Source organism: Lissotriton helveticus, chromosome 12 (genome assembly GCF_964261635.1).
Source record: "Lissotriton helveticus chromosome 12, aLisHel1.1, whole genome shotgun sequence".
Classification (NCBI taxonomy): Eukaryota; Metazoa; Chordata; class Amphibia; order Caudata; family Salamandridae; genus Lissotriton; species Lissotriton helveticus.
The window spans coordinates 143,523,496-143,536,731 of NC_136073.1; the positions used below are offsets into that span (position 1 = coordinate 143,523,496).

The following is a 13,236-nucleotide window of genomic DNA, read 5'->3' on the forward strand; positions in this document are numbered from 1 at the left end:
TGATTGTCTACATTCAGATTTGTGCTACTGTCACAAAATGCACCGGGCACATTAGTGAAGACTTTTCATTCTAGGAAATCCTACACCTCCCCATCCATAGCAATGCCCTCCGGTAGACCTCTTGACCACTTCTGGTAAACTTCTACGGTCACAAACTCACAATGTGCTCTACTGATTACCTTGTACTGATGTATGTATCTATGTATGTGGTATTTATATATCGCACACCTAGTTTTGAGACAGTAAATTACCAATACCATGCCATTGCGTGTTCTCACAAACACCTTATTAAAATGTATATGGTACAGATGAGTCTTCTAGACCCTTACATTGCCTTGATTATTTTTCCCCACCACCCACAGTACTATAAGCATATTTACAATTACCTGCCCACTGTTGACAGCAGCATGCTGAGCAGAACTTGTAAAAATCACCATAGTCAGATACTTGATCAATTCAGCACGGGTCTGTAGAGAAGATGGCACTCCTGAAAGAGTTCGGGAAAACAATTTATGAAGGTGCTCAACCCATTTAACTCTGTCAGATCCTGTAACTTGGGCCAGTGATAGGGAGGCCTAAAGTTGTGTGGTTGAAATGATATGTCTGAAGATTATTTAATTTTTGAAAAGTTTCTAAATATTTATAATAGAGAGCTACAATCCAATGGCATTGGCAACATTGCTGAAAGTGTTTTTTAGAGTTCTAGTACATTGACAAATGGTATAAAATTATAGATAAGATTTAGTTCTGAAATCACAATTTGCATTTTAATAGGATTCAAAATATGAAGTACACACAAAAAATGAATTCCAAACAGTGTTAGAGACATTTAGTTACTTAACTTTGGAAGACACTTCAAGCATGAAAGTTCTTAAAGCTTTTGATTCCACAATCCATCTCAATGTTTTGTGGCTCAGCTATCAAACCATAATCAGTGAGAAGAATATGAATGGGGAGGATGAACAAAACCACCTGTCAAAAGGTTCAAGTAATCATACCTGAGGATTTTCTCTCCAGGAAGCCTTCTTTGAAGATCTCCCCCACCCACGCTTGAAGTTCTTGGTCCTTCTGGATGCTCTCATCACCATTATAGTAGCAGTCCACAATTCCAGACACATAGCTAAGAAGATGAGAAATTTGAGTAGTGTCAATGTGTGAAAGACCGCATGGAACATTTCCAAATCATGAGAGATCAAGCTCTACCTCCTACAACAGAGAGAGTAAGCATTGCCTATCTAACATTTATTTAGCATGTGTTTTTAAGTCAACTGAATAACAATAGTTTGGCACATATCTCATACAGAGATTTATATAATTTAGCTTCAGCAGACAACCACACCTGATCACCTTTATATAAAGTAATTTTTTTAATGCATCATATTTTCCTCAAATGAAACTTGGCTGCATTTAAAACTAAATTGTTTATTTTTTAAGTTTAAAAGTTGGTAGGGTTTCCCATGGACCACTGCTTATTCCCGACCACACTTTCTTTTACATTCACAAAGGGGAGTGAGACCGTGCTGGCCCTCTTTCCCTCTGTGAATGACTCAACAGCTCAAGTCGGAAGTCTGCAATTTTTCAATGATTTGCAACTGGATTTCAATTATTTCACACCGACTTAGTAATTAAAAGGGACACCTACAACACACCCCTTCCAAACAGTGAATCAGTATGTGATCGGAATCTCATTTTAGGAGCCAGTAAAAGTTTACAAACTCCTAAAATGTTACTGAACTCAGGTTCAGAGGATTTGCAATTGTAACATAGGTTGGTACATATTGCTCCAACTTCCCCAGTGTTATACATACTCATCACACCACCACTCGATTCAACAGTGTTAATATGACCTCTCTACACGTATACTTGAACAAGAGCTGATACTTAGGGCCATATATACAAAGCCATTTTGAATTTCATAATGGTGTGAATCGCTATTTCAGCCCATTAGAACTGCAAAATGGTATTACAGTATTATGAGAGCCATTTTTGAAGATGCAATTTCTAACATATAAAAATTGCTTTGTTTGCAATTTGAAATTGGAAATCGCAAATTAGTATTACCAAATAGTGAATCGCTAACACTATATCCAAAGGATTTACTAATTGTCTGTTTAGTCGCAAAATGGGCATTTAGGAAAAGCAGATACCATCAATGTGTATCAGGTGGTAACAAAGTATGAACTATAAAAAGTCACACAAAATGTATCTAGCTCTTTCAGAATGGCAGCTCTGTATGTCTTGATGAGTAGGATGAGGATTTTGGATGGTCAGCAAAGAAGGAGGAGAGGACAGGAGAGGATATTTAGGGTCAGGGTCACCCTGTTTGAGTAGACTAAGGAGGAGATTCATAAGGCGTATAGACTGAGTAGTGAGGTAATTTTGCATTTCATTGCAGAGTTACATCCTCAGCTACAAACTCCAAGAGTTAGAAGCAATGCAATCCCACCAGAAGTGGAAGTAATGTGCTGTCTACACCTTTTAGCTTCTTACAGTTACCAGTGATTTATAGCAGGGGGGGTGTCACAAAGGGAATTTTCTAGGTTCTTCCATAGTTTTTTTGACATCATGTTTGGCAATGCAAACCAATATGTTTTTATTCCAAACACTCCAATATATATAACACACAAAACGAATGTTTTATCGGGTAGCACAGTTTCCAAATGTTGTGTGTGTGTTTATGGAACACATATTGGCATAGTCTCCCCTATGCAAATTAAATTATTTATAGAAACAGTAAAGTGACCCATTCACTTATTGTACAGATAGTGTGGGATGCCTCATGCATCATAACTGACCTTGTAGCCAAATTCCCAGGCACCGCAAATGACTCCTTTATGTTATGCCACAGTGGAAGAAATAACTGTCAGTATCAGGACGAATTTGAAGCTTTTTTTACTTAGTAAGAGTATTGCAAACTCAATTCATACAGTGTTTGAATGTATGTTTGCCAAATAGACTAATTGTTAGTCCTTCTCATACTATTCAAGGAGACAGTGCATATGCTTTGCACACTTGGATACTGACACCATACTTGCATCCAAGAACCAGAAGTGAAAGGCAGTACAATAGGTCACATAAAACCACACAATCAATAATTGAACAGAATTTTGGAATTCTCAAATCACATTTTAGATGCCTACACATAACTGGTGGAGCACTACTCTCCAAGCCAGAGACCTAATGCAACGCACATTGCCACATGTGCCATTCTTAACAACATAGCCATGACGAAGGGTCTTCACAACTTTAATATAGAGCCGGAATCCGACTCAGATGATGAGCTACCACCACTTCAGAATTAGCAGGATGGGCACGATCAGCAGAGGGTCGAGCGCAATTTACAGAACACAAATAACAATTTTTAAGGTAAGAATGATGACAGCATCTAAGAAATAACCAACACACATGATGGTAATGTTTTTCCATTACTGAAAGATTACCTTTGATTCAGGTTGTAACAATTTATTGTTATTGTGTATCATTAGGTGTATCCTTGTAGGATGTCATTGTTTAAACACAGCAACAAAGTTTAAAAATACAAACATAACAAACTAGAATCATATATCTGAGTGTATGCAAAAGTCCCATTTTACAACCTCAGGTGTTGGTTGCCTTCTCTGCAGGACTTGGCGGAGGAGTTGGGGGATATATATGTTCCAAATGTGTATCAGCGTGGTCGCCTTGTACAGCATCTATCTGGCTTAGATATGCCACTGAGGCTAGAGTCGTCTTCACATTCAGGTGGTGGTTAAATTTTAGGGTTGACAGGTTATGTGTCTGAATGTTCTCCAGGGCAGTCATCACTTGGACCCGCCCGCGTGCTACATCTTGGCAGCAGTGCCCCATGTCATTTTGGATGTTCACAGTTCTCCTGGCAAGAGTGGTGGTAGCTACTTCAAATCAATTGATTGATTTTCATGAATGCATCATAAAGTGTCATGTGCTGCTTGTGCCTATGGCTATGCATACATTACTCCTTCTCCATGGCAGAAATCTCTTGACCTTTCTGCAATTGCAGCATTGAATGTGATATGCTTTACAGACGCCTATTCACTGTTTTTATATGTTTGGCTTTCAGGCACTGTACTGTGATGATTGATTTCTCAAGGCCATTAAACAATTGACAATTGTCTGACACGTCACAAAACATTATAATTGTGAAGTGTTTGTAGTTGGACTCTACGTTGTTTGTGTGTCCTGCGTACAGAAGAAGTTATTTTCCTGCCTTGTGTTTGTGCCTCTTCACCTTCCCCAAAGTCTGGTAGTGGTGCCACATTTGCTCGCATCGAAGTTGAAGTAATGAGCTTGGGGGTAGCAATTGTGTTGTCCTCAATTTTCACTTGTGTGTCAATTGCATCATCAGCCTCAATGGTTTCAGACACGTTCTGGGTATTTGCTGTGGAAATGTATGTATATAATTATTGCAAATGGTCCTCTGAACGCCGTGAGGGGAATGGCTTACCTCTTTCCTTCTTGCTGCGGTCAGTCGCCAGACACTGTGAGGGAAACGGCTCCATCATATTCCTGACGCCGTGTGGGGCAAACCACAACTCCCAGCAGCCCCAACAAGCCAGTGCCACAGCAGTGACGCGGTAATAGCTGCGCCACATAAATCCCAGGTGCCCTCCCGCAACGTGGGTCCTCCGAACGCCGTGAGGGGAACGGCTTACCTCTTTCCTTCCTGCTGCCGCCAGTCGCCAGACGCCATAAGCACAGCACAGCAGTGACGCGGTACCAGCTGCGCCACATAAATCCCAGGTGCCTTCCCGCAATACGGGCCACGCGCGGGCAGCGCCTGGGCAAAGCCCGGGCGAAGGGCGGGCCCGTCCCTGCCCGTCACAGGCCGGAGGAGGCTGGGCTGGGCCATCCCCCTGGGCAGTTTCTACTTGCGCCTGGAAAGCGAAGACAAGAGCGGGTACACCTTCCATCACCCCTCCCACGGACTTGGAGACATAGATCCTGAGGCAAGTAACTACTGGGCCCGGCAAAGTGCTGTGTAATCGAGCTGGTAAATAAATGGCTATTAAGTTTGCATAATAATGTTGAAAGTGCGATTTATGTTTTTTTGACAAGAAGATTATAGGTAGATAAGTGTAGTTTATTCATCCAAACACAGTACACCATATCCCTTAGTTGCACTACAGCTCCCATAATGCATTGGTAAATTACAGCAAACATCTACATGGGCTTTTGGTAGCTAAGATGTACTTGAAGACTATCAAACAATATGTTATAGAAAAATACATACAAGAAAATTATTTACCTTGACTGGAGCCTGCAGGATTAGTGATGTCAATGCCTGACACTCCCACAGCTCTTTAAGGTTCAAGTGTCCCCTCAATAAGTGATTCCATTGGAGTGGGAGGAGGATGTTTGGAAGGGCTGCTACCTGTGCCACGAGCATCAGATATTCTGCTGGCCACCTTCTCTCTGGTAGAGGATCTTAGGTCATTCCAGCGTTTCCATATTTAAGGTATGGTCCTCAAGGTGACACCAAGAGAGTTCACATATCCAGGATGCTGTTGGTTTTCTGGGCCTCAGGTACAGAAAATGATGCCCAAACGTCTAAAGAATGTGTTGCACACATGGACTAGCTAACAGCTCCAGCACCTTATCAGAAAATGTAACTTTCTGCTTCTTGCTGACAAGGTCCTTTTTCCCCATCATCCTTTTATTTCTGTGTAGTCTTTCTTAATTAATGAGTGATAAGAATATACAACATGAGGAATCATTATCATACAATCATATACAATAGCCAAATATAGCAGTAATTTGGATGATACATGTAATCTAGTAACAAGACAGGACAGGGGATTTATGGGAGAAGAGTTGGGAGGAGGTGAGGGAAAGGAGCATCTACCTGCGGGGGGAGGGGAAATGTAGTGGTCACTTTAAGTGGCGTGTGCTATTCGCGCAGTGTGTCGCGCGAATAGTTCACGCGAAATGTGTTATGTTTTAAATATGTGACCACGAGTATTATGGTCGCATGTTGTGTTTACATTTGATGTAACACCCTCGTGCGATGCAGCCGTTCAACCGGATGAACCTAACGGGCGATCACTCTCCGTTGGGATCTGGAAGTGAATAGAGGCATCGCGCATCGGGTGGAGTTGTTTCCATACTTCATGAATTAAACCATCTACTGATAATCACCGCTTCTGTGGATTCTTTCAACTTAACATTTGGCGACGTTTGGGATTTAAACTCCACTCCATACCCACGTAACAATTTTTCAAACGGATGAAAAGTGTTTATCTAAGCGTACCTCGTCATCGACAGAAAAACTCACCGAACATTCATCTCCTCACAAGGTACGTCGATTTGGTTTATGCGCAAACGATTAAGGATAAGCGCCAGGTTTAACCAAATTTAAAACCCCTACTTGATTGGTTATAAAGTCCTGCGCTTCCTTTTAAACTCCAGGATTGGCTTATCAGGACCACGTGATAGAAACTACCTGTATTCCTTCTCCAATTCGACACCGCGTCTTCCAATCACTGAGACGCTTCATTTTGGCCAGTCCTCCGTCCTTCCATCGGTGAATTTAACGTTACTTCGCCTAATCAAAGGCTTACACCGTACTGTTATTTCTTGACGAAGGGCTGTTTGGAAGGAGAACTTACGGTAAATGTTTAACTTAGCGCATTGCCTCAGCGATGCGCACGCTTTAAAATACTTATCCCTGATTTTACCAAACCGTTTAGTTAAACTGTATTAACTACCTAACTATATTTTACAGCGCATTGATCCAGCGATGCGCACGCTTGATACCTAAAGATTCGGAGTTAACTGAACTTTGCCTCTGATACATCATATTTAAAACTTACTTGCTTACTTTAACGTGTTGGGAGTGATCCTTGTGACATTTTACTTCAGCGATGCACACGCTAGGATTATAAACGTTTCTGTTACGTCAGTGATACGCACACTAAGAAATTCAAATCATTTCTGCGTGTCAATCCAGCGATACGCTCGCTATAAAGACTTGGTCATTTTAATTTATTGAAAATTGTTTTTTAATAATTTACAGAGCATCTTTCCAGTTACATTTCGGGGACATTTGATATACATGTTATATTCATTTTGGGTTTTATTCAGTTGTGGGTTATCTACAAATTGCTTTTAGAAATGGCAAATTTACATTTACAACACATTACTCAACCACCACATTTTTTGAACAAACCCGGTAGTCCAGAAATAATTTGGAAAGAATGGTTTTCTTTATTTGAAAATCACCTCATTGCTATAGACGCTATGGGATTTTCTGCTGAACGAAAATTTGCTATTCTTTTTGGTTGCCTGGGCCAAGCAGCTCAACGCATATTTAAGAGTATTCCCCCAATTCCTCCCCCTGCTGGTCAGAGCGGTGACCGCAACTGGAATGTTTATTTAGAAGCAATAGCTCGTTTAAAAAAACAATTTGCAGAAGAACCAAATATAATGTTAGAAAGACATAACTTTTACGCCAGGAAACATAGAGAAGGTGAAAAGGTAGAGGAATACATATCTGCACTAAGAGTTTTAGCAACTACATGCGAATTCGGTCCTCTGTGCGATAATTATATTAGAGACCAGTTCGTATTTAGTTGTTCCTCTAGAAAGATTAAAGAAAGAATTCTAGGTTGCAAGAATCCAACCTTGAGTGAAGTTATTGAACTTTCTTTAAGCATTGAACGATCAACAATTACAAGCAAGGTCATGGCTGAATCACCAACATTTGGTGTTAATTTAGTAAACCCTTCAGAATCCAGTTTTGACAATGCTATTTGTGCTGTGAATTTTAAAAACAAAAATGTAAAATTTGTGCAGAAGAGACAATCTCCTACTTGTTATAGATGTGGATCTAAAAATCATTTAGGTAACTTTCAAGGATGTCCTGCACTCAATAGACGTTGTGTCATTTGTAAAAAAATGGGACATTTCCAAGGGGTTTGCAGGAATGCAAAAAAATCTGTTTCTGTGAACTATGTTGAATCTGATATGATGGATGAATGTGCAAATTCATTTAGTAATATCGTTGTTACTTTAGACGATAATGGAAAGGTAAATGATATAAAAGGCCCTTTGTGCTCTGTCATAATTGACAGTGTTCCCTTACAGGTCATGGCAGACTCCGGTTCTCCCTATACTATCCTAAGGGATTCAACATTCTACGATTTGTGGAAAAGGAAAGTTGAATTATTGAATTCAGATGTAAACCCCAAAGCATTTGGGGAGAAGAATATTAACATGATTGGATATTTTGAGGGCCTAGTTCAATGTTTAGGGAGAGAAACTGTTACAAAAATCTATGTTGCCGAGAAGGGTAAAAATATAGTGGGCTGGATGGTTCTTGCTCGCATGGGGTTATATTTAGTCCCTGGTGATGAAGACCCAGTTAAAGTGGGAGACTTACCGAAAAACAAAATGGAATGCATGTCAATTGAACAACCTTTAGACATAAAACAAATAATGGAGGAGTTTAAGCCTGTGTTTAGCAACAAAGTAGGGAGTGTAGAAGGATTTGAGCATAAAATAAGATTGATTCCGGGAGCACAACCAGTAGCTCATAAAGTCAGATCAGTACCCCTAAGTGTTCGTGCTGAATTAGATAAGTCGTTGAAAGATCTGTGTGAACAAGGGATAATTCAACCAGTTGATTCCTCTCAATGGGTCGCCCCTATTGTAGTAGCTCGTAGAAAGACCGGCGAGATTAGGCTCTGTGCGGATTTACGCGGATTAAATAAGAATATTATTGTGGATTGCCACCCTCTGCCAAAGATCCATGAGCTTCTCGCTAATCTGGGTGGTGCAAAGTGGTTTTCCTTGATTGATTTAAAATCCGCCTATCATCAAGTTACTTTATCAAAGGAATCACAGGAGTTGACCACTTTCATCACCCCGTTCGGTGCATTCAAGTTTTTGCGCCTTCCCTTTGGCCTAGCTTCGGCTGGAAGTGTCTTCCAGAAGCTTATGGACACTCTTTTCCATGGGATAACTGGGGTACAGGCCTATCTAGACGACATTTTGATATATGCCAAATCATTAGAAGAACATGATGTCATTTTGAGACGCGTACTCACCATTTTGATGTCTAGAAAAATGACTGTCCACGGGGACAAATGCAAGTTCGCAGTTAATGAACTGGATTATTTGGGGCATACCATATCCAAGGAGGGGATCAAACCAAAGTTTTCAGTAGTGAGAGCTATTGAAGATGCCAAACCTCCATCTGACAAGGATTCTCTCAGGTCTTTTCTCGGTTTGGCCGAATATTACGCTAGATTCGTCCCAGCTTATTCAGAATTGGTTGAGCCCTTGCGTAAATTGTTGAAAAAGGGGAGTAGTTTTGTATGGTCCAATGAACTAGACAAAGTTTTTAGGGATGTGAAGAAGTTGATTGTATCGGCTAAGGCCCTCCACGCATTTAGAGATGATTGTTTTTCATCCATAACAGTGGACGCAAGTATGACAGGTTTGGGTGCAGTACTGACTCAGAGAGTAGATGGGAATGAACAGACAGTAGCTTTTGCATCACGTTCATTGAAACCATTCGAGACCAGGTATAGCACGATTGAAAGAGAGACATTAGCTTGTGTATGGGCTGTACATAAGTTTAGAACATATATCTGGGGTAGGAAGTTTGAGCTTGTTACCGATCATAAACCTCTTGTCTACATTTTCGAGAAAGTTGATTCTTCTAGTATGTCCGCTAGACTCATGAGATTAGTCAGTAAGTCACAGGAATTCCACTTTGAAGTCAAACACATTAGTGGAGGGAGAAATTTTAGAGCGGACTGCCTTTCCAGACTGTCTATGGTCAATGATGATGATGAGGATACTTCTCATGAAGATAGAGAATGTGTCACTCTGGTGGATGCTGTCGGGAGTTTGACTCCAGTTTTATCTGAAGTTGGTTGGAAAGAAGCATGCGATGGGGATCCAGTGCTTTTAAAAGTTATGCATTACTCAACACACAATTGGCCTGAACCTAGGAACCTGGAAGGGGAGTTACGTACGTTTTCACAGGTGGCTGACGAACTTTCGGTGGAGAACAACATTGTCCGTAGAGATGACAAAATTGTCCCCCCTTTTAAACTAAGACCTTTAATCATTAATGAAGGGCATAGAGGCCATTTAGGGATCACTAAGACTATAATGAGGATTAAGGAACATTATTGGTGGCCCTCTTTGGATGCACAAGTCAAGGGATTAATTGATTCGTGCCCTGAATGCTTAGTATCTGATAAACATTGGCATACTACAAAAGTTCCATTATCTCCTACCGAATTTCCACGTACTGCTTGGGAAAAAATCGGTATTGATTTTTCAGGACCTTATTCAGTTCTTGATCAAGAATGCAAGTATGTCATTTTATTGGTAGATTATTATTCAAAGTGGATGTACCACGATTTCGTCAAGTCACCTGGTTCTGATTCAACTATCTCATTTTTAAAAAGGATTTTTGACATTGAAGGGGCACCCAAAGTTCTGGTTAGTGACAACGGGACACATTTTGTATCTGATAAAATGAAAGAGTTTCTCAGTGGCCTGGATATTAAGCAACTTAAAGTCGCCTTGTATTCTCCATCTTCTAATGGTTTGGTGGAGAGGGGAAACAAGGTGATTAAAGAGGGCGTACAAACTGCATTGGCTTGTGGGGCAAATACTATTCAGTTCGTTAAAAACAAAGTTTGGCATTACAATACCTCCCCACATTGCACTACAGGAGTTTCTCCTTTTGTTTTTTTAAGAAACAGAGATTCACATTCCAAATTGTTTCCATCATGGCTTGAAAAGTTATCTAGTGGGAAGGGTATCGATGTAGATGCCGTTCGAAAAAAGGTGATTGATAACCAAAAGCTTATGAAAGAGAAATTTGGGCCTAAGTCTAACGTTCCACCGGTGGATATTTCCACTGGTGACTGGGTTTTAATCAAGAATCCTGTAAAGGGTAAGAAAGGAGAATCGAAATTTCTTCGCCCTTTAAGGGTACTCAAGGTCAGCAGGGGCGCAGCCTTTGTGGATAATAAAGGTTGGTGGAACAAACGTCATTTAGTTAAAGTTTCACCACACCAAGCTGACATAATAAAAAAAACTCAAGAAGGAGCTTGTTGAAAATCTGGATTGGTGTCATTGGTTGAATGACCCAGTTGGTACCAGCAATTATGTTAATGATCATGTACAACCATCTACCAGCCATGTTTTACCTTCTGTTTCCAATTCAAGGAATAATTTTTCTTCACAGGCAATCTCTTCCCGTGGAAGGGTTATCAAAGAACCTTGGAAATTCAACGATTTCGTAAGATATTGAGTTGATGTTGACTATTATTTATTTTCTTTGTTTTGTTGCTTTTGATTATTGAAAGGGGGAAGGTGATGTAGTGGTCACTTTAAGTGGCGTGTGCTATTCGCGCAGTGTGTCGCGCGAATATTTCACGCGAAATGTGTTATGTTTTAAATATGTGACCACGAGTATTATGGTCGCATGTTGTGTTTACATTTGATGTAACACCCTCGTGCGATGCAGCCGTTCAACCGGATGAACCTAACGGGCGATCACTCTCCGTTGGTATCTGGAAGTGAATAGAGGCATCGCGCATCGGGTGGAGTTGTTTCCATACTTCATGAATTAAACCATCTACTGATAATCACCGCTTCTGTGGATTCTTTCAACTTAACAGGAAAGCACGATTGTGAGGAGGTAAGGCTGTGTGATCTCTGAGTTTGTGCTCATAGGTTTGCATTTGTATACTATTGTGGGTATTGATGGGGTCTTCGAGTCTGTGTATGTTCGCATAGATGTGGGAGCTTGAGTGCGGGGTGTGTGCTGGGGGCATGAGTGTGGGGGAAGAGGTACTGTTAGAGGAGACAAAGATGTTGAGACAGGGTAAGTGTCAGAGGTGGCCCTGATTACTGTAGGAAAATGGAACAGGTGAGGGGGAGTGAAGAGATTGAGGTGCATAATGCATGTATGGTCTGCGTGGAATGTGTAGGGGAGGTGGCGGACATGAGAGTGGGTGAGCTAGCTCAATGACAAGGATGTTGGAAGTATACTGGTTGCGTGGAGTGGCATTGTTCATTGTGGTCTGCAGGTTCTCTGTCTAGTGCCGTGATTGTTGTGAATGTTATGGCCCTAGTGGGGGTGGAGATGGGGGAGTGTGCCCGGAGCGAGGGATGGGTTCTGAGTCTTTGGTTGTGGAGTGTCCCCCGTTCTTCCCTTCTGTCCCTGTAATAAGATGATCTGTAGCCGAGTGGTATTGATTGAAGATAGTTTATTGATGGATTTCAAGGTTAAATCATGTAATCATTTAAGTATCATTCAAGTCTCTTCTAAGCCCCACCGGGAGTAGCTCTCCTGCTACTCAGCCCTCTCTTCCAACTGTCATCCATCCACCAGGCACACCACACATTCCATATTACCTTACACACTCAACATTCTACCATTCACCCAGGTAGGCTGAGTAGCAAGACAGGTTAATGGAAAAGGCACATGTCATCTAAACTAGGATACTACACCACCTTCTCCCTTAGAAGGAACAAATAAATGAAAAGTGTAAAATTGAGAATGGTTATTCTACAATAGAAACTAGTATTGAACTAGCATTGTAAAACATAACTATCATAAAACATAAAAGTATATAATTGGACCACCCCTTCCCCCTTTACACGGAAAACAGGAATAATTGATATTTCGCAATTAATATTTTCGCAATGAAATTCACAAGATGTAATGAATAGAAATGACCGAAACTCACACACATGCCAGTTGGCCAGACCAGCAAAGTGAAAGAAACGGAAAAGTCAACAATTAAAATATGCGAAAAAGAAAATCACCAAAAAGCATTTAAATAAATTATATTTCTATAAAGTGACGTGTGCACAACGTACACTAAATAGGAATATGTAGGTTTTAAACATTAAAGTCATATGCAATGTATGTAATTTCTATAAAATAATTAGATATTAGTTACGTGCATAGGATAGAAATAATTACAAACCTGTATGAACAAATTTGTGACAGTCATTTCTATATATGCTAATGCGTAGGATTTAACTATAATTTAAATAGATGACAGTCACGTGCATAGAATAGAATTAATGTAAATTTGTATGGTCAATTTTGTGACAGTTATGACCATATATGTTAACGTGTGTCATTTAACTATTAATATTATACATGTGTATAGTATTTAACAAAACAGCAAATTAACTTCAGTATGCTATTTTTAAAATTCACGTAATAATGTTCTAGAA

General features: G+C 40.4%; 1 pseudogene; it reads right to left on the reverse strand.

Moving 5' to 3' along the window:
* The window catches only part of LOC144797975 (polyunsaturated fatty acid lipoxygenase ALOX15B-like), a 175,930-nt pseudogene that overhangs the window by 6,748 nt on the left and 155,946 nt on the right, over positions 1-13,236 (reverse strand).